At 40.2% G+C, this 22,994-nt stretch overlaps 1 long non-coding RNA gene across 1 annotated transcript in view; it reads left to right on the top strand.

Annotated features, from left to right (window-relative positions):
• LOC129137098 (uncharacterized) overlaps window positions 1-22,994 on the top strand; it is a 60,781-nt gene that overhangs the window by 869 nt on the left and 36,918 nt on the right. The window contains exon 2 of the long non-coding RNA XR_010151581.1: window positions 3,052-3,108. This is a non-coding gene — a long non-coding RNA (uncharacterized LOC129137098). The remainder of the gene's footprint in view (window positions 1-3,051; window positions 3,109-22,994) is intronic.

The following is a 22,994-nucleotide window of genomic DNA, read 5'->3' as shown; positions in this document are numbered from 1 at the left end:
TGGCAGGCTACTTAATCCCAGCTACTTGGGAGGCAGAGGCAGGAGAATCGTTTGAACCCGGGAGGCGGAGGTTGCAGTGAGCCCAGATCGAGCCATTGCACTCAAACCTGGGGGATAAGAGCGAGACTTCTCTCAAAAACAAAAACAAAACAAAACAAAACAAAACAAAACAACCCCACAAAAAACCCAACTTTTTTTTGTTTTTTTTTTTTTGTTTTTTTTTTAGACAAAGCCTCACTCTGTCGCCCAGGCTGGAATGCAGTGGCGCAATCTCGGCTCACTGCAGCCTACGTCTCTTGACAGTCCACGGGTTAAAGCTATTCTCCTGCCTCAGCCTCCGGAGTAGCTGGGATTACAGGCGCCCGCCACCACGCCTGGCTAACTTCTGTGTCTTTAGTAAAGACGGGGTTTCACCATGTTGGCCAGGCTGGTCTCAAACTCCTGACCTCAAATGACCCACCTCTGCCTCCCGAAGTGCTGGGATTCCTTCAATCCAATCAAGTTGACACTGAGTATTAACCATCACAAGTGTCTTCAGAATTGTCATTCTTTTCTGCTGTGGCCTCCCTCTCCTGGTTTGCAGACCCATGCTCCGCCTGTGACACTAGGATGGGGAGGTGCTGGCAGGAGAGCTTTCTAGCTCCTGAGTTAAAAGGCAGAGATGGAGTCTGTTTTAAGATTTTGCTGCTGTGTTGAGTTATATTAAAAAACATTTTGTCGAGGCCGGGCGCGGTGGCTCACGCCTGTAATCCCAGCACTTTGGGAGGCCGAGGCGGGCGGATCACGAGGTCAGGAGATCGAGACCATCCTGGCTAACACGGTGAAACCCCGTCTCTACTAAAAATACAAAAAATTAGCCGGGCGTGGTAGCGGGCGCCTGTAGTCCCAGCTACTCGGGAGGCTGAGGCAGGAGAATGGCGTGAACCCGGGAGGCGGAGCTTGCAGTGAGCCGAGATCAGGCCACTGCACTCCAGCCTGGGCGACAGAGCGAGACTCCGTCTCAAAAAAAAAAAAAAAAAAAAAAAACATTTTGTCTTTTCTCTCTGGTTTTCACACTCATAGTAAGAGGCCATCAAGATAGGCTTCCTATATGGGAGGGTGATTCTTAACCAACTGTAGTTGGGACAAGTACGGTAAAGAATGTTAGATTCTTCTGGAAAAAAGTGGTCCCTCCATTATTTGGATTGGGTTTGTGGCCTTCTCAAGCCCAGCAGTCTAATTCCATCTGCTTTGTGTCTTCCGGCATGTCCCTGTAGTTTTGGTTCACTAAGGGTATTCTCCTTGTATCTGTTATTTTTCTGCTGCTGTGTCAGACTTACTCTTTTTAGTAAAATACTGTCATTTTGGTGGGATTTTGGAAAGAGGACCAGGCCACATCTTGAAATGAAATTCATCTTAGGATTTTACAACCCTAACTCACTTTTTGTTTTGATTAAATTACCCTTTTTGAAGGGTGGGGGCTCAGCTTTATCATTTACAAAATGAAGGATAGTAACTGGGCTGATGGTTACAGATGTGGATGCGTGTCAGAATCACCTCAGAGAGCTTTTTAAAAACAGATTCTCCCCAACACTTTGGGAGGCCGAGGTGGGCGGATCATGAGGTCAAGAGATCGAGACCATCCTGGTCAACATAGTGAAACCCCATCTCTACTAAAACTACAAAAATTAGCTGGGCGTGGTGGCAAGCGCCTGTAGTCCCAGCTACTTGGGAGGCTGAGGCAGGAGAATCGCTTGCACCCAGGAGGCGGAGGTGGCAGTGAGCCGAGATGGTGCCACTGCACTCCAGCCTGGCAACAGAGCAAGACTCCGTCTCAAAAAAAAACAAAAACAAAAACAGATTCTCTGGGTATGCTTTGAAATGAGCATTTCAAAAATGCTCTTTCAATCACTGATGCAACCAAAGTCTTTGGGACTTTTAGGCTAAGTATATATTCTTTAGATACCCAGAATAGTTTAATTTGGAATATAACAATTTAGGGAAATGAAGAAGGGGTGAATTACATTTTGGAAGCTGCTGCTTGCTTCCTTTTTCCATTTAGTTTTTAGAAGACAAAGAATGTCTAAAGAGATACAGATTTAAAAGAAATATAAGTTAATTCTTCATGGGTATGTTTATCTACATGGCTTTCTCCAGCTGACTAATCCAGAAGAGTTCTAATACCCTCTGTGATCATGGGTTTGTTTTTCTTAAGAATTACTCCATCAGAGTATCTAAGAACAGATGCTTAGATACTGCTGAGACCTTTGTTGGTCTTACTTGATCTCTGAATCCTAGTTTTTTGATCTTCTACATATTCTGGGTTTTAACCTGTACTGGCCTTCATGGTTAAAGAAGCATTTATATACTGTGCCCAAGCCAGGAAGCTTATCTTTTGAACTTTGCCCAAACTGCGTATGAAGGCCCTTCTTAAAACCCCATTAAATTCATTTCTAAACTTGATCATTGTAAATTGTGTCAGTTGGTAAATTCTGTCTTGTAGGGAGGTATTTTGTAGTAAATAACATGTTTTTAAAACTAAAATTTGCCTTTTAGTAAGGTGGTAATCATTTCATAATTCTTAGTTTTGTCAAGTGTCTATAAATAACACATCTGATCTTTTAAAATGTAAGGCAATTGAATTTATGTAATGATTCAGGCTTTTCAAAGTTAAAAAGGTAGTTATTTTAAGGAATGGATAGTTTGTGATATTTATTTTAAACAAAATAAGCCATTGATCTTATACACATAGCCATGTAAGTAAAATGTTTTCTTATTTTAAATTAGATTACATTTTAACATTTTTTTCGGTTTTGCTTTGTGTTTGACTGATTGCTTTTCTTTATTCCTAATTCTTTTATTCTTTGTTCCGTTTTTAAAAGCTGATAACTGTTGTTTGTCAAATCAAAGTTGGATTTAAAAATAAACATTTAATTTTAATAAGCTCTCTGCTAGTGGCACTGCAGTGACAGATGGTTGAGAGTTTGTCCCTAAAGCTATGGCACCGGTCTTCTAATGGACTCACCCTGTATTCAGCCTGTGTAGCCCTGGCAGATTCTTTCTCTGTTTCAGAATGGGACAACAGAAGAAGTGACTTCAGAGGAAGAGGAAGAAGAGGAGACGGCTGAAGTAGGTATTTTATATAAGAATGACATTTCATAAATGTCGTCATTTTTGATTTGAAGAATTCTCTAAATCTCCTTTGTAAACTACTATTAATGTGGAATAATTGAAAGCACATTGTATTTGGAATGGAATATAATTTCTCACCTCTGGCTTTACCTCTAACTGATGATACATCTTTGAGAAAATTGCTTTATCTGAATTCTTTGGATTTGATTTTCTGGAAAACAAAAGCTCTTAACTTTTAGCACCAAAGTTGTACTTATATTTAATACTTACCAGTCCTTAACCTGTATTTGGTTATTTTTAGGAAAAGGAACTAAGTTTAAAAAATGTTATGTTTGCATAAAAGGAGAATTTGAGAACATGTTAGGGACTACTCACCAGAAGTAGTGACACTGTCTCTTATTGAAAAATCATCAAGGAATTTTCTCTTAGTCTGTTTTATGCTGCTATAACAGAATACCAGAGACTGGGTAATTTATAAAGAACAGACATTTATTTTCTGACAGTTCTGGAGACTGGAAAGTCCAAGATGAAAATACCAACATTTGGTGTCTGAGGGCCTTCTTGTTGCCACCTCACATGGTAGAAGGCAGAAGGCAGAAGGGCAGGAGAGCAAGCTAGTCCAATGTGTGAAGCCTCATTCATCAGGGCCTTAATCCCATTAAGGAGGAAGGAGCCCTCTTGGCCTAATCACCTCCTAAAGGTCCTACCTCTTAATATCATCACATTGGCAACACCTGAATTTTGGAGGGAACACATTCAAATGGTAGCAAATTTAGTAGAGCACATTCCAAAGACATTGAGCCTAGGCCAGTTGTCAGTCATGGGTCTAATTTTAGACATTTTCAGGCTCTGAAGCTTTGCATTTAAATTCAAACTTCGGAACAAAGATCTGTGTCTCTGCATTGACCAAATAGAAGGTGTGTGAATTTTATGGTCTTGATCGTTTTACAAGATTTTTTCTGTTTGGGGTCTTATAATTCATTTAGGCTTTCATTTTCTTGGTTTGGAAATTATTAATATAAAATATACTTTACAGTGCTTCAGAACTAAAGAAGGAGTGTTGTAGGCTTGTTTTTGTTTGTTTTTTTAAAGATAGGGTCTCCTGTCACCCAGGCTGGAGTGCAGTAGCATGGTCACGGCTCACTGCAACCTTGAACTCCCAGGTTCAAGCAATCCTCCTGAGTAGCTGGAACTACAGGCGGGTGCCCCACGTCCAGCTAATTTTTTAAATTTTCTGTAGAGTTTGAGTCTCGCTCTGTTGCCCAGGCTGGTCTTGAACTCCTGGCCTCAAGTGATCCACCACCTCGGCCTCCCAAAGTGCTGGGATTACATGCGTGCGCCACTGTGCCTGGCTGTAGGCTTGTTTTATAAGTCTGGGAGTAAAATACTTCTTAAAATTGTCCAATTAGAATGAGAGTTTAGGCTGGGCATGGTGGCTCATGCCTGTAATCCCAGCACTTTGGGAGGCCGAGGCAGGTGGATCATGAGGTCAGGAGATCGAGACCATCCTGGCTAACAAGGTGAAACCCTGTCTCTACTGAAAATACAAAAAATTAGTCAGGTGTGGTGGTGGGCGCCTGTAGTCCCAGCTACTTGGGAGGCTGAGGCAAGAGAATGGCCTGAACCCAGGAGGCAGAGCTTGCAATGAGCTGAGATTGCGCCACTGCACTACAGCCTGGACGACAGAGCAAGACTCTGTCTCAAAAAAAAAAAGAATGAGAGTTTAATGTTTTTATGCAGTTTAGCTCAGGTAGAATAAACTGCAAGAAAACATTGAACCTTTTCTGTGGGTCAGGCAGCCATTGTACTAAAGATCATGAACCCTTTCATCTTCCCCTCACAAAATAATAAACAAGGGACTGCAGCTTTGAGGGAAATCTAGAAAGGTAGGAGACTGGACTTTGGAGATGTCAGATTAGGACTGGTGAAAAGCAGATATTCTGGGCTCCTAAAATAACGTGGGAACAAGCCCAGAACAACCTTGGACATGGCGTGTTTGTGCATGGGATGCTGTTCTTTTGAGACGGAAGGTTGATGTGTTGAAGTCATGGAAAGTGTTCAAAATATTGTGAGAATTACCGAAATGTGACACAGAAACATGAAGTGAGCACATGCTGTTGGAAAAAAATGGTGCTGATCTACTTGCTTAATGCAGAGGTGCCAAAAACCTCAGTTGTAAAACAAAAAACAAAACAAAAAAACAAAAAACAATAATAAAAAAAAGGAAAACTGCAATATCTACAGAGTACAATAAAGTGAAGCACAATAAAATGAAGTATGCCTGTATGAAAGATTATGACGTCAGTGAACAAACAGTTGTATGCCTTCCTTTCCAATGTGTATGCCTTTTATTGATCCTTGTTGCTTAATCACTTTGGCTAGGACTTCTAGTACTATGTGGGAAAAAAGGGACGAGTATGAGCATCCTTGCCTTGTTCTTCATATGAGGGGGAAAGCTTTTTACCATTAAATATGTTGGTGTCGGGTTGTCATAAATGGCCATTGTTAAGTTGAAATATGTTCTTATTTGTTTGTTTATTTTAACTAGAGATAGGGTTTCACTATGTTGCCCAGGCTGGTCTTGAACTCCTGGGCTCAAGCGATCTTCCTGCCTCAGCCTCTCAAAGTGCTGGGATTACAGGCATGAGCCTTTCTGAGCGTTTTTTCATCATGGAAAGGATGTCAAATTTTGTCAAATGCTTTTTGTGCATTTATTGAGATGATGATATGATGTTTATCTTTTATGCTGTTAATGTGACATATCACAATTACTGATTTTTGTATGTTGAATCATTCTTGCATCCCAGGGATAAATCTCCTTAATCATGGTGGTATGATATGGATTTGGTTTATTTGGCCCCACTAAATTTTATGTTGAAATTTGATCCCCAATTTGGTAGTATTGGGAAGTAGGGCCTCATGGCAGGTGTTTGGGGTCTCATGAATGGCTTGGTGCCATCTTGCAATAGTGAGTTCTCATCTTGCAAGACTGGATTGGTTTTTGGGGTAATAAATTAGTTCCCCTTGGAGTAGGTTGTTACAAATCCAGGATACCCCTTGGGTTTGTTCTCATTTCACATATGCCCGCCTCACCTTTTACCTTCTTCACCATGTTTTGACACAGCACAAAAGCCCTCAGGAGAAGCAGATGCTGGCATCATGCTTCTTGTACAGCCTGCAGAACTGTGGCCATTTTAATGCGGTATTGAATTTGGTTTTCTAGTCTTTTATGGAAGATATTTGGATCTATTTTCATCAGGGTTACTGGTCTGTGATTTTCTCTTTTTTGTAGTGTTCTGGTTTGGCTTTGATATCAGGGTAATGCTGGCATAGTAAAATGAGTTTCGAAGTGGTCCATCATCTTCAGTTTTTTTGGAAGCAATTGGGATATAGTGACATTAATTCTTCTTTAAATGCTTGATAGAATTCAGTAGTGAAGCCATATGATTCTTGTGCATCAGCCTCCTGAGTAGCTGGGATTACAGGTGTGCACCACCGCACCTGGCTAATTTTTGTATTTTTAGTAGAGTCGGGGTTTCACCATGTTGGCTAGGCTGGTCTTGAACTGCTGACCTCAAGTGATCCACTCTTTTCGGCCTCCCAAAGTGCTGGGATTACAGGCATGAACCACTGTTCCTGGCCCATAGACTTCTTTTTGATGGAGATTTTAAACAACCAAATTGATATCCTTAATCATTACTGGTATGTTTAGTTTCTCCATTTCTTCATGCTTTGGACTTGGTAAGATATGGTTTCTAGGAATTTACCTACTTTTTTAGATTATCTTTTTTATGGCATATAATTGTTCATCATAGACCCTTATGGTCCTTCTTATTTGTGTGGTATTAGTTTTCAAGTCTCCACTTTGATTTATGATTTTGTTTATTTGAGTCCTGTCACATTTTATCTTAGTCCAGCAAAAGGTGAATTTTGTATGTCTTTTAAGAAACAACTCAGTTTACTTTTCTGTTGTTTTTCTAGTCCCTACTTCATGTTTTTCAGCTCTGATCTTTAAGATTTCCTTCTTCTTTCTAACATTGTAGTTTGTTCTTCTTTTTCTAGTGTTTGAGGTATAAGGTTATCTTACTTATTTAATATCTTTCTTTTTTCTTCACGTAAGATTTTATCACTAAAAGTTTCTCTCTTAGAATTGCTTTTGCTGTAGCCCATAATTTATTATTTATTTATTTATTTATTTATTTTTGGGATGGAGTCTCACTCTGTTGCTCAGGCTGGAGTGCAGTGGCACGATCTCTGCTCACTGCAACCTTTGCCTCCTGGGTTCAAGTGATTCTCCTGTCTCAGCCTCCCAAGTAAATGGGATTACAGGCACATGCCACCATGCCCAGCTAATTTTTGTATTTTTAGTAGAGACAAGATTTCACCATGTTGGCCAGGCTGGTCTCGAACTCTTGACCTCAGGTGATCTGTCCACCTTGGCCTCCCACAGTACTGGGATTAAAGGCATGAGTCACTACACCCGGCCTAGCCCATAAGTTTTTGTATGCTGTGTTTCCATTTTGATTTGCATCAAGATCTTTTTAAATTTCCCTCTTGGAAAATTTACCACTTACCCTTTGGTTGCTCAGAAGAATGTTGTTTAATTTGCATATATTTGTGAGTTTTCCAGTTTTTCTTTTTATTGATTTCTAGTTTCATACCATTGTAATCAGAAGATATTCTTGATGCAGTTTCAATCGTCTTAAATTTGTTAAAACGTGTTTTGTGGCCTAATACTTAAAGTAATCTGGAAATAATTTTATATGTACAAGAAAAAAAGTCTTCTGTTGCCTTTTGACAGAATGCATTGTATATGTCTGTTAGGCCCTCTTTTTGCCTAAAATGCAGTTCAATTACAATATTTTCTCATTGACTTTCTATCTGAACAATTTGTCCATTGTTGAAAGTGAGGTATTAAAGTTTTCTACTATTATTGTATCCAGTCTATCTCTTCCTTCAGATTTATTAATATTTGCTTTATATAATTTAAGTGCTGTAATGTTAGGTGCATATATATTTGAAATTGTTATATCCCCTGATGAATTGACCTGTTTATCATTATATGATGATCTTCTTTGTATCTTACGAGAGTTTTTGACTTAAAGTTTATTTTGTATAAATTTAGCTATTCCTACTCTCTTTTGGTTTCCATTTGCATAGAATATAACCTTCCTTATTTACATTGACTCTAAGTGTGTTCTTAAAGCTTAAGTGAATCCGTTGTAGGTACCATATTGTGTGTGTGTGTGTATGTGTGTGTGTGTTCAATCCATTGAGCAGTCTATCTTTAGAGTATTTAAGCAATTTATATTTAAAGTAATTATTGATAGGTAAGGAATTACTATTGCCATTTTGTTAATTGGTTTCTAGTTGCCTTGTAGATTCTTTGTTCATTTCATTCTCGCTTGCTATCTTCCTTTGTGAACTGATGATTTTTTTGTAATGAGTGGTATGCTTTGATTCCTTTCTCTTTTTCTTCTATATATCAACTAGAGGTTTTTGGTTTATGGTTACCGTGAGGCTTACAGAAAATACCTTTTAGTTATAAAAGTCTATTTTAAGCTTATAACAAATTTTCTTTGATCACATACAAAATCTCTATAATTTTACACCCCTTATTTTTTGTTTATGATGTCAAAATTTATATCTTTTTAATATTATGTATCCACAAATAGACTATTGTATTTACAGTTTTGTTAATACTTTTGTTTTTAAACTTTAAGTGATTTACACACCATTACAGTATTAGAATATTCTGAATTTATTAGAGTATTAGAATATTATTAGAGTATTCTGATAAACTTCCATTTGTCAGTTTTATACTTTCATATGTTTTCATGTCATTAATTAGCCTTGTTTCATTTTATCTTGAAGAACTCTCTAGCATTTCTTATAAAGCAGGTCTAAAGTGGTGAACTCCTCAGCTTTTGTTTGTTTAGAAGGCTTTAGATCTCCATTTTTGAAGAACAACTTTTTTAGGTAAAATATTCTTGGTTAGCAGTATCTTTCTTTCTTTTACCAGTTTGAATATATCTATATAATTCTACTATCTTCTGGCTGTAAGGCTTCTGCTGAGAAATCTGCTAATTGTCTTATCAGAGTTTGTTTGTATGTGCCAAGCCTCTTTTCTTGTTGCTTTCAAATTTCTATGTCTTCAGTTTTTGACAATTCGTTATGCAGGTGGAGGATCCCTTATCTGTAGTGCGTAGAATCGAAGTGTTTCAGATTTCAGATTGTTTTAGATTTTGAAATATTTGCATTATACTTACCAGTTGAGCATCCCTAATTTGAAAATCTGAAATCTGAAATGTTCCAATGAGCATTTCCTTTAAGCGTCATTTTAGTTCTTAAAAAGTTTCAGATTTTGAATCATTTCAGATTTCAGGTTTTTAGATTAGAGATGCTCAACCTGTAATGTGACTTGTGAGGCCTTCTTTGGATTGAACCTTATTACAGATTGCAAACTTTGTATACCTGAATGTCCAGATTTCTTCCCAGACTTTGGAAGTTTTCAGCCATAATTTTTTTAAATAAGCTTTCTCCCCTTTCTGTCTTTGTTCTTCTTCTAGAACATCCATAATGCAAATGTTAGCTGTCTTGATGGTGTTCCACTAATCTCATCGGTTTTCTTCATTCCTTTTCATTCTTTTAAAAAAAAAATTTCCTTTTCTAACTGGATATTTTCAAATGACTTTTCTTCAAGTTCACAGATTCTTTTTTCTGCTTGATCAAGTCTGTTGGTGTTTTTATTGCATTTTTTGAATTCCATTCACTGTGTTCTTCAGCTCTAGGATTTCTGTTCAGTTTCCTTTTCATGATTTCTATCTATTCATTGGAATTCTTTTGTTGATTCCTATTTTCTGTTTCATTTAGTTGTCTACCTATATTTTCTTGTAGCTCACTGAGCTTCATTAAAATAGTTATTTTGAATTCTTTGTCAGGCAATTTGTAGATCTCAATTTCTTTGGGAAAAATCAAGTTTTCTTGATTTTTCATGTTTCTTGAAGTCTTCTGCTGCTGTCTTTCCATTTGAAGAAGGAGTAACTTCCTTCAGTTTTTACTTACTATAAATACCTTCACCAACCAGATTGGTTAGTGATTATGAGGCTCTCTCAGACTTTTTCTGTGGATTCACCCACTCCACACTTGTTATCCATTTTGGGGGAGGGAAATGCTTAAGATTATGCACTTTCTTTCAATCTTGCAAAGCTAGGCCAGGGCTGAGAGCTTCCTGTTTTGATTTTCTAGAGTGGTGCACTGAAATGCTCAAGTTTGTGTGTCTTCCTCCAACTCTGCATAGTTGATACAGATACCTGCATGAAATGCTTGCATTTGCTGTTCACGCAGGTGCATTTAGGGAACCAATCTTGGGAGCGAGTTGTGCCAAACATTTTGAGTGCCCATGCACCAGTTCAGGGGGTCCAAACACAATGCGTTCCAAGTGCCTTATAGATGCACTTCCTGATGGAATCACAGAGCAGTAAATTAGATCCCCACCTCTCTTCCCTATCACTGTTCTCTTCCAACCACTAAACCATACCAATCACCATTGTAGTTTGGATAAGATGAGAAAGTGGGTGTCTTGTTCAGTATCCTACAAAGCTGGGGGAGCTGGGCACTCATGAACCATGCTTGCACTCTCCCCACCCACCAGGAGAAATCATGGACTGCAATGATCTCTCTTGGCATTGAGCTATGATGCCTTGGAGGAAAGGTAATGCAGGTAAAGTGAAACTGTTTTTCTTATCTTTTTCAGTGCATCTATTCTCAGATTTTTGTTCTGATGGCGTGCTAAAACTTTATCTGCTGGATTCTTGGACCTCACAAAAGTGCTCTCATAGATAGTTGTCAAGTTTGATGCTTCTGCTAGGGGATAATGGTAGAACGCTCTTATTCCACCACCGCGTTAACATCACTCTGCTTTCTCTCTTAATTCTGCCTTATTCTGCACATTAGCCTCATTTTCCTCCTTGGAGCTTGTGAAGGAATTGAAGATGCCAGAGGCATCAGTCTTATTTTATGTAAGGATGCTCCTAAACCACTAATGATAGGACCTAAAATCTATTGTTGAAGATTCTGAGATACACTCTCAGTCTTTTAGCTAATGACCTCATTCAGGGCCATCACAGCTTACAGGCCAAACTGTCTACTAAAAACATTAGGAAGTGTTAATCACATAGACCTCTTCTGGAGCTGTGCAGTGTGTGACCGGCACAGCCATATGCATTAGCCATGATACCCCCTACTTCATCAAGATACAGCAGTAATGATATTTAGTGTCTCTTATGTTTTCTACAATACCCTTGAATACCTGCCATCCTACATATATTTTATGAAATGGGAGACTGAAAGAATGTATTTTCAAAGTAATACACTTTATGTAATATGTGGTTTTTACATAAACTTATTTATGGAAAATTAATGAATTCAGTAGTAGGTTTTGACATTTTATTATTTTCTCTGGTAGGAAAAAGTCCTTCTTTCTTAAATAAGGACTTAATTAGTCCTTATTTCTTAAGGCCTGGATTTGCAAGATTGCTTTCAAAATTGCTTCATGCATATTTTTATATTTTCAATTCCATTTGAATTTTAAAATCACCTTTCAATTTTATTGTGCTTGTATGAAAGTTTTGGGTAAACTTCAAGATAGCTGACTTTTAACAGTTAAAACTTTCCAACTAAAAATGTGGCTTTTCTCTCAAATGACAAGCTTTGTATAATTTCTTATAGCTTCCCTTCTTGTTTTCTCTTCAAAAGATTTTTAGAATATTTTTGTTATGATATTATCTTTAGATGAAGGTCAATTTGTATCTTCTTCTTTTATATTTTTAGCTTGGTGGGCCTTTTCTTGAAGACCCTTGTCTTTCTTTAACATTGAAATACATTTATCCATTGTTTTAGGCAATTTGTACCTCTCCATTTTCTTTGTTCTCTCTTTTGGGAACTCGTTTTAGTCAAACTTTGGGCTTCCTGCTTTGATCCTCATTAATCCTTTAGTCTTTGTTCTAGTGTTTTTAGTGTCTGAAGTACTTTTTAAGGTTATCCATCTGGGTATGCTAGAGAATGCTGGTCTGGGTATATGTTTTACATGGGCATATGACAGAATCAGCATTACCTCAAATGGTCAAGCTGCCTTTCCTGTGATGAGGACACAGAGTTTTTACCTGGAAAAAGTATGTAGACAGAGGAGCAAGAGGAGCCTGTGCTGAGCACTTTCTGTTTGCCCCTCCAGACTTACAGTTGACCTTTCTCAATTCACATCTGCCCTTTGGGAGGCTGACCATATCTGTGGGCTCCTTCATCTTTGGGCTTTCTGTGGTGCCCTGGAAGAAGGTAAGAGTGTGGGGCCGTAACATTGGTTCCTCCCACTCTCTCTCCACGTGGACAGCCCAACTGCCTCCTCTCAGGCCTCCCTCTCTGCCAGACCTCTGGCGCTGGCTTTCTGCAGTTGCTCCTTCCCTTGCCCTTTTGGACCCAGAGGTTGTAACTATAACCCCAGCGTCACCTCTCAGGATACTGTATTATCCATCCCTGTGATTTTCCCATCCTGGCCCATACTTGCGTAAAAGTCCTTTTATTATTCTCAAATAATTTAAATTGCATGTTCCATCTATTTCCTACAGGTACTCTGAAAAATACAAATGCCTGTAATCCCAGCACTTTGGGAGGCCAAGGCGGGCGGATCACAAGGTCAAGAGATTGAGACCATCCTGGCCTACATAGTGAAACCCTGTCTCTACTAAAAATACAAAAATTAGCTGGGCACTGGGCCGGGTGTGGTGGCTCACGCCTGTAGTCCCAGCACTTTGGGAAGCCGAGGTGGGTGGATCATGAGGTCAGGAGTTCCAAGACCAGCCTGGCCAAGATGGTGAAACCCCATTTCTACTAAAAATACAAAAAATTAGCAGGGCGTGGTGGTGGGCACCTGTAATCCCAGCAACTCAGGAGGCTGAGGCAGAGAATTGCTTGAACCTGGGAGGCAGAGGTTGCAGTGAGCTGAGATGGCGCCACTACACTCCAGCCTGGGTGACAGAGTGAGACTCCATCTCAGAAAAAAAAAAAAAAAAAAAAGGTGGCATCTGCTTGTAGTCCCAACTACTCGGGAGGCTGAGGCAGGAGAATCACTTGAACCCGGGAGGTGGAGGTTGCATTGAGCTGAGATTGCACCACCACACTCCAGCCTGGCAACAGAGCGAGACTCTGTCTCAAAAATTAATTAATTAATTAATTAACATAAACAACATGTAATAGAGAGGTTCAATAAGGCCAAAAGTGGTTCCTTTCAAAATTTGAATGTAACATACCAACACTGACCTAAGACATATTAGACATTAATAATCCAATGGCTAATAAGAAAATACATTTTTTTTTTTTTTTTTTTAGATGGAGTCTCGCTTTGTGGCCCAGGCTGGAGTGTGCAGTGGCGCGATCTCGGCTCACTGCAACCTCCACCTCCCAGGTTCAGCCAGTCCTCCCCTCTCAGCCTCCCAAGTAGCTAGGATTACAGGCATGCACCACCATCCCTGACAAATTTGTTTTTGTATTTTTAGTAGAGATGGGGTTTCATCATGTTGGCCAGGCTGGTCTTGAACCCCTGACCTCAGGTGATCCGCCCTCCTTGGCCTCCGAAAGTGCTCGGATTACAGGTGTGAGCCACCATGCCAGGCCTAGAAAATACATTTTTAAATTAAAAACATTACTTCTGCAATATCTCCAGACCTAGAGGCTTCACCAGTAAATTTTGCTAAATATATAAGAAAGAATAATACCAATCTTATTACTCATGAAATTGATAAATACCAGTGAGCTTGACTGAGGAAAAAGGGGCAAGGACACAACCAATGACAGAAATAATACATGGAATTCAGTATAGTCTTCTAAAACATTACATAATGGTAAGACGATGTTATATACAACTTTGTATCTTGCATTTGAAAATGTATATGAAAAAGACATGTTCCTAGAAAAACAAAGCTCATTAGAACTCACACTTTATCTTCCTCTTCTCTCTCTGTTTCTTTGTTTTGTTTTCTTTCGCTCAGACACATAGGAGGTCCAGGCAGCATGAACAGCTCCCTGTTCAGAGACACATGGATTTGCTCACTGGTTACTCAAAGCTGATTCAAAGCCGATTAAAGCTGCTGCTTCATCTGGGGTCCCAACCTCCAGTGGGAAAAACATTCTTCTTTTGCTGCTGGTGTCACCCACTGTTCCACGGATCCAAAACAACACCCAATGTTTGGTACAAATTTAGTGAAACAGCTCTTTCCATTCTTAACTCATGCCAAGCATCTCAGCTTGGAGTCAGGAAAATGCCAGGGGACATGAGCTCTTCTCCTAGAGTTAGAGAATTCTCTGCCTTAGTTGCAATAAAGGAAAAGATACACATTCTTCCTACAAATGCCAAAGTAGGCTCAAAACTTGGTTCCTAGAGTAGAGTATTGAAGTCCTGGCAAAGATCTTTCCAGTGATCAAAGCAGTGGCTCGTTATGTTCCCTCAGACTGAAGCTACAGTCTCATCTTCACTTTCTGTTAGCTCCCTCCATCCTCTGCATAGGCCCACACCTGCTTCTTACAGTTGTGTGGATTATAGCACCTCCTCTCCAGCCTCAGGACCTTTGTGAGTGCTGCTCCTTCTTCCTTGACTGCTCTTCACCAGGGATCCTCAGGGCACAGCCCTTACCTCCTGCAAGTCTTGACTTAAATGTCACTTTCTCAGGGAGGCCTACACTCATCACCATTTCACACCCACCTCCCACATGACCTTATTTTACCTGTTCTCTCTTCTTCTCTTTTTTTTAGAGTACTTATGATCTCATGTGGTACATTTTGGGGTTTTTGGTTCTTCTGTATCCGCCACTGCCATGATCAGTTAGAATGTTGGAAATCAAGGAAACTTGGTTTTTTGGCCTGTGATGAAAACTATGGGGTCTAATAGTATCTGATAAAGTGGCAGACCCTCAATTATTATTTGCTGAGTAAATGAATGAAGGTGTGTAGACAACTAGCTCTAGAAGCTTAAATGAGTGATACCATGTTTTATAACATTGGAAGAGGCCGGGAATGGTGGCTCATGCCTGTAATCTCAGCATTTTGGGAGGCCAAGGTGGATGGATCTCTTGAGGTCAGGAGTTTGAGACCAGCCTGGCCAACATGGTGAAACCTTGTCTCTACTAAAAATGCAAAAATTAGCCGGACGTGGTGGCACACGCCTGTAATCCCAGCTACTCTGGAGGCTGAGGCACAGCATCACTTGAACCCAGGAGGCAGAGGTTGCAGTGAGCTGAGATGGTGCCACTGCACTCCAGCCTGGGCAACAGAGTGAGACTCTGTCTCCAAAAACAGAAAAAAGAAAGGGGGGGAAGAAAAGAAGAAGAAGGAAGAGGAAAGGGAGGAGGAGGATTTATCATTCACTTACACTAGAAACAGTGAAAATAGATGATAGCTATAATTTACTCACATCTTATCTAAAACACAAATTCAGGGTAATTTATGAGCAAGTCATTTTCCGGTGGGCTTTCGATAGTGTGTGAGTTTGGAATGAATGCTGGTACTTCCAGCTCCCTTCCACCTGCAGCACCAGGAAGCCATTGTTGTGGGGAGGCCACCAACTTGGCTGGCATGTTGCTTCTGCCTCAGTTAGTGATGATGGTGATTTGGAGAGAAAGGACACTCTGCTAGGCTCCAAATCCAAAGGATCAAGTGGATAAATGAAATGAATATCTAAATAAATATCAATTAGGTCAAAAGTTTGTTTTCATCTAAATGAAATCTGAACACTACTTAGGGCTATGAAACATAGCCAGAGGACATGGCCGGCTCTGGAGTGGGGCCTGGACTTGCTCTCCCCTGCTGGAAGTGCTTTTCCTCCCAGAGCTCAGAGCACCATGTGCGTGTGACCCCTGCCTTTTCACAGGCCATTGCCACAGGGCATCTCCCTGGTCCACCCGCCCCAAGATGAGTCAGCCTCCCACTCAGGAATTGGGTGGGGAAGGGAAAGAAAGAGAGAGGAGAGAGAGACAGTCACACACAGGCAGTGGAGCTCCCCTGCACCCACCAGGGAGCTTGAGCAGCTCATCTGCAGAGCAGGGAAACATTTTTACTACCATTGGGAAGACGCTGAGCAGAGAGGTGAGGGGACAGCATTTCTTGTCTCCCTGTGGCTTGTTGCACTCACAGTTCAGTCTCTCCTGTTCTTGGGGAAAAGGAGGGAAACTGTATTAGTCAGGGTTCTACAGAGAAACAGACCCAATAAGATGTGTGCATGTGTGTGTGTGTTTATATATGTTCACAGAATGTATATATGTGTATATATATGTATATGGATAACTGCATATATATATTATTTATAGAGAGAGAGAAGAGCAGGAGACAGAGATAAAGAGAGATTCATATAAAGAATTATATTCATAATTTATATAATAATTTGTTCCTTTAATCATAAAGTCTGGCAAGTCCAAAATCTGCAGGGCAGGCCAGAAGCCTGGGCACCCCAGAAAGAGTTGCATCTAGACTCTGAAGACGGTCTGGAGGCAGAATTCCCTCTTTCCCAGAGAATTCCAGTCTGTTTTCTCTGAAGGCCTTTACTGACTAGATGAGGCCCCCACACACATGGAAAGCAATCTGCCCTACTGAAAGTCTACTGACTTAGAGGTTTAGCTCATCTAAAAAATACCTTCGTAGCAATTTCGAGACTGGTATTTGACCAAATAGCTGAGTAGGTTGGCCTAGCCAATCTGACACATAAAATTAACTATCACAGAAACAAAATAATCAATATAGGTAATAACTGTGCCAGAATGCTGTGATGTTTCAGGATGACCTTGTTTACATTTACATTTATTGTCAAAACTTACCTTCTCTTTTTATATGGGCAATTAAATCTGCTACTGAGGGTATCAAGTACTGATTTAATTTATAATCTTAATAGATAAGATAGGTTCCTATTTTCTCCTCTCCATAAAAGTAATAAGTTTGGAGAAACCAGGTCGGAAATACCTCTCCAGATTTTAAAGTATAACCTCTTGTTTGGAATAATAAGTATGTAAATAAGCACCATAAAATATGAAACCAAACATTTCATCATTCTTTTATATACATTATCCCTTGCATTTTAAAAAAATAAGGAACACCTTATTAGCCATATTTTCACATGGTGAAACCAACACCCCCAGCTCAGACTCTGCCGTGGTAGGCTCCAGGGTCACTGATACCAGATCCCATGGTATTTTCACTATATCCCACTCTTTCTTTGCGTGTGGCTCCTTTTTAGCTGCATTGCGAGTAAACAGGTGTGGCTCTTTTCAAACCAATTCCATGCATATGTGAAGAAAATTGATCCTGAAATTCCTTCTGCCAAAGATGCTTATGGAGAAGTGTCTGTGTCTGGACAGACAAAAGTGTCCATTTTTGCCTCGAAGCTTGGCAAAATTGAAATTGATAATGGGGAAGCTAGAAATACTTCAGTCTACATTTCGAATCCTAGCTGCGGGGAGGCTGGTTGAGGATTGCCCATCCCTCAGTCTGGGCTGGATTCTCTCTCCAGTCTCTGGGGTTCTCTTTTCTATTCACAAAAGGGTGCTAATGAGATGGTTTAATCTCTATACCCTGTGGTCCACAAATACAAGATGCCAGCGTGGCCAATGGGGCTTCCATAAGAGTGGCAATCAGGGGTCTCAAGCTTACCATGACGTTTTGGGCCCTGGAATCAGATCATAGTTCTACAGTTCTCCTGGCACTAGAACTCATGACAAGGTTATGACTAGACAGAAGGAGAGAAGGCTGGAGGCTGACAGGAAGCAATGCCAGTGAACAAATGCCTTCACAGGATGCATGGGTTTGGGCAACAGATGGTCAGGGGAGGTGCTGGTGCAGACAGGCTCAGTGGCATGGCCATTTTATGGCTGCAGATCACAGCACATTTATAAAAGATGTGTGTTTCATGAAAATGTGCATTTCATCGTGGAAATACTGTGGTTGGAGGAGATTTCTCAAAGCTGATAAATAAGTGTAGGTGACTTAACTTGCAAAACATGATCATATGTGAGAAAGGATGTCTCAAATTAGGAAATAACTTGTTAAGTAAAAAAGCCTCACGTATTGATTTAAAGAAAAAGATATTTTGGTGCTCATCAAAATAAAAGTATAATAAGCTGAAGGGCTGCTTTTTTCTGTAAACATAATTTTGTATCACCAGTTTTTTTTTCAACGAGGACTTGAAATTCAGAAAAAAAATTAAAGCAGAGAAATGGGAAAAGGGCAAAAAAAAAAAAAAAAAAGGATAGGAAAATAAAGCCAGAAAAAGGCAAATGAGTACAGAAAAAAATAAAGTATCCACTCAGGTTCTGGACACTTTGTTAGAACTGAGAACACAGATCCAGAACTTCCTAGCAGTTAGTGTAAGTAGGAAATATCACTGTTCATATGATTCAAAGGGTTTTTAAGACCCAAAGAAGCATAGATATCTAACTCTGAGATCTCACAGTTCTCTGATGGTTCTAATAAGGAGGACATGGTATGAACAAATTATGCCTTACTGTTCGCTGAGGTTATATCAATGCCCGAACATTTCATCCAGCAAAGCAGTCACAACTAAAAACAGGTACATGATGGTTGCAGACAGCTTTTCAGTAGCCCAGAGAGTGAGAGCTCACCAGGGCAGAAGGTTCCTGAACCAGAGGCTGGCAGTGCACATGTGCTTTGGTCAGAGGAGAAGGACAACCATGCCCCACGGGGCTGAGGACCCAGTGGCTGGAACAAAGACATGATCCCAATTTTTTTGATACCTACTTTCTCACTTTGCCTTTGGGCCTCCACGGAGCTCCTGTGCAGCTGGCTGGACCATGGCCTATGCACAATGGCTGAGTCTACACACAATCAGAAAAGCAGCCTGAAACTCTGTGGACTGTGTCTGCTTTATTCTCAGCAGGATTAATGACCCTCATTGAATTCCTATCACCTCAAAGCTTGGCAAAATTGAAATTGATTATGGGGAAGCTAGAAATACTTCAGTCTACATTTCAAATCCCAACATAACCTGAGTAAGGGAATTGCATGCTTTTCTCATCGAAAGCTCAAATAACTTAGTAATGGTTCAAAATTGTCTCCTACTGGCTTCTCAATTTAGCACACTAAATGGTCTTAGAGATCATTGCTTATCTTTGGACTAAGGCAGGCACAGTAATACATGTTCATTCTTTTGGCCTGAGCTATTACAGTAGCCTCCTAATAACTTATCTTCATCATCCTCTTTTCACTCATTCTATACTGGGCACCATGTCTGATCATTTTTTTTCTGATATTTGGATCAGTTCTATTAAACTGATAACCCTGTGATGTCTTTTTTTCCCTTCAATAGATCTTTAAATTCCAATCCTCACCCTAATCTACTCTTTCCCAATACAGCACTGTTATTCACACTGCTCCCAAAATCTATTCCATCCTCTGACTTCTCACAATACTTTTTTGTCCTAAGACTCCATGATAATAGAGAAAAGAATTTTGGTCTTCACAGAATGTATTGACTTAATGATATTCCAAATTTCTCTTGGGTGTCAAATATATTCCTCACCAAATATGACTGAAAGAAAACTCTATTCACCATGAATTTAAGGATCTCAAAATTATAATATCTTCTCCACTCTCATAATTCCACAGCCCCTGCTGTTACTATAATGACCTATATTGCAAAAGAGTGAATTCAATTAGAGTCCAAGAGGAAAACTGCTGGTATTTTTTTCATCTTTTGCCATCCCATACTTTATAAAGTGCAGTTAGACCCCCTGTTTGCCTCCCAGCATACCAAAGTTATGTAGATTGTTTTAAATAAAATCTACTGAAAGCACGCATTTTTAAGTACCCCTTTTGTGTCCCCTAAATTACAGAGGATAAAACCAGCCATAGAGGCAAATTCCTTTAGACCTTCTCCTAGAAACAAACACTATCCATTACATAAAACCTTCAATTGCAAGGACAGTTCTGTAAACCATGATATTTGATCCTGGAAGCTTCCTAGATTGAACACAAAGAAGAGGGTACAGTATTTACATACCTCCAGCTTTAAGCTGTGTGCCTGGTGTTTTTCACTCCAAGGTGGTTGAGCATCTCCCTCTACACTGCCATCTACCCCATTCCTCATCACAAATGTCAACTCTGTCTGAGCTGCCTTCCAAAGTAAGCAGAGAACTCAGGACTGGGAAACCAGATGGGGCTGGCTTGGGAAGTGTGGCCTACCTGTTCCCTCCGTGACCAAGCACAACACTGTATGTGGGGAATGAAATGGGACCAGGTCCCAGAGTACTGGGGAAACAGAACCTCATATCCAATGAGGAGTTCGGGCAGGCAGGTCAAAGATGGACCTGAGACCAACTCACTGTGATGGGTGTCAACAGAAAAGAAGACATGGCCTTAGAAGAGATGCTCCCTGAGAAGCTGGGCCACTTTCTCATGTGACTGCAGAATAATCCATCCCTGCGTGGAGCTGACAAGGCGCACCAAGCTGCTGGGCATGAGACCCTTCACATATTGTCTCTGATCTTCTCGACTAGCTCTGAAGTCTCTCTGGTTTGAAACCTCATGTCACTTTTTTGGTATGTCTCTGTGGCATTGGACATCTCCTGCCTCATATTAGATGCATTGTGTAGTGTTTACTTTATCCCTAATTTGCAGCCACTTGTCTGAGCATAGACACTAGACCACTCCATCTTTGCCTCTATAAATATCAGGTGTAGGACCTCGTACTTGACAGGTGCTCATAAGATATCTTTCTCTCCCTTTTTTTTTTTTTTTACTTGAGTTCAGGTGATGAGGGTCTAGTAATAGGTATTGCTAAGCAGAGCAAATTCAAATAATTGTTTAGAAAAATATTGATGACTGTATCTGATGAAGAGTATAAAAAATGGGGGAGGAGCTATGCTGAGCCCCCAATTTTAAGTTAGAGACAGGAGAATTCTGATGCCTGCCACAATTGATATCTTATAATGCTGCATTTGCAAGCTTAACATTCAATGGTTTTTCATTTAGAGTCCAAAGCAATCATTGACCATGGTGCCTGGGTGTTGGCTGTGAAGCCTGAATTCTAAAACACAATTGTAAACGTATTTTGCCTTATACTGAGATAAGCACATACAATACTTAAGACATGCAATATTTTAAAGAAATACAAAAAAATTGCTAACTGGCCACATCAGTTCTTAACTTTTTTATTAACCAGAACTGGTCTCCTCTTGCTGTTAGTTCCAGAAGAAAAGATTAAATCAGAATAGTTCTATATGTTTTACCTTGTGTATTAGGTATCAATTGTTGCATAACAAATCATCCCCAAACATATAGGCTTAAAACCGCCATTAGTTCACAGTTTCTGTGTGCCAGGAAACTGGATATGGCTTGGATGCATCTTCAGCTCTGAATCTCTCACAAGGTCACCATCCAGCTGTCAGCTCAGACTGTAATCTTGTCTAAAGGTTTAATTGAGCAAGGAGCCACTCAAACTTAACTCTTGTAGAGTTGGCAGGATTCAGCCCCTTTCAGATTATTGGACAGAGGGCTCAGCTCCTTGCTGGTTATTAGCTGAGGCCACCTCAGTTCTTCACTCTGTGGGTCTCTCCATTAGGAAGCTCACAGCATAGCAGCTGGTTTCCCTCAGACTGAGCAGAGAGCAAGAGAGAGTGCTCAAGGCAAAAGACACTGCCTTTTTGTAACTTAATCTCAGAAGTGACATCTGCTGTGTTCTGTATGTTAGAAGTGAGTCACTAAGTCCAGCTGAAACTCAGGGGAGGGCTTGCCTACCAGGAGGCAGGAATCACCAGGACCCATCAGAGACACCGTCTACCCCAGTCTGTGCTCGGGTCCTTCATGTCTTTCCCTCCTGAAATTTGATAGATTCTGCAAAAGAAAAAGCCTTGATCCACGCTGCTTTCTAGAATGTTATAGTGAAAAGCAAGTCAGTGTGGTACATTCAGAGTAATTTTATAATTTAAAAATAATTGACATTACTCCCAGCATTACCAAAGTTGCCAAGATCAGCTTTTAAATGCTCACTTAGGTCATTTGTGTTTAATGCATATTGAGTGTGTGCTCAATCTTCATCCCAAGACAGAGGGATTCAGATAACTGGCAAATGATATGAAGGAAAACCTTTCTGGAGTAGTCCATCTGGAGGCCACGTCAGGACTAGCCTCACAGGTAGAGTACAGGCATTCTGACTTTGGGAGCATTAAAAAGAGCATCAAACCAAATTATCTGATTCAGCCCTATGTAATAGCCTACATAAGCCCCAAATATCTCTATTTTAAATTAGAAATAAAGTTAATGTTTCACTTGAACATTCTGCAGGAAAGTGGTATGAGATCAAGGTATTATTAACTATTAACAACTGGCTGGGCACAGTGGCTCACGCCTGTAATCCCAGCACTCTGGGAGGCTGAAGCAGGTGAATCACCTGAGGTCAGGAGTTCAAAACCAGCCTGGCCAACATGGCGAAACCCTGGCTGTACTAAAAAATATAAAAATTAGGTGGTCATGATAGTGTGCACCTGTAATCCCAGCTACTCGGGAGGCTGAGGCAGGATAATCATTTGAACCCAGGAGGCGGAGGTTGCGGTGAATCAAGGTTGTGCTGTTGCACTCCAGCCTGGGAGACGAGTGAAACTCCATCTAAAAAAAAAAAAAAAAAAAACTGAAAAACTATTAGCAACTTAGCATGAAGCACTCTGTCACCTGGTAAGAACTGAGAAAGTGTAGCACAGGACAGATCAGGTTTGTCTTGATGGAAGAAAGGAAAGAGGAAATTACTGATGGTAATCTTGAGCCGAGCACAGAGAAAGGCAAGAAGGGATGGCTCTGGTTTCAAAGAATCCATGTCTGATTCCTCCCAAGCCCATTCT

This window comes from Pan troglodytes, chromosome 16 (assembly GCF_028858775.2).
Source record: "Pan troglodytes isolate AG18354 chromosome 16, NHGRI_mPanTro3-v2.0_pri, whole genome shotgun sequence".
Lineage (NCBI taxonomy): Eukaryota > Metazoa > Chordata > Mammalia > Primates > Hominidae > Pan > Pan troglodytes.
Note: the sequence above shows the minus strand (reverse complement) of the source record. Positions and strands in the feature narration are given on the sequence as shown.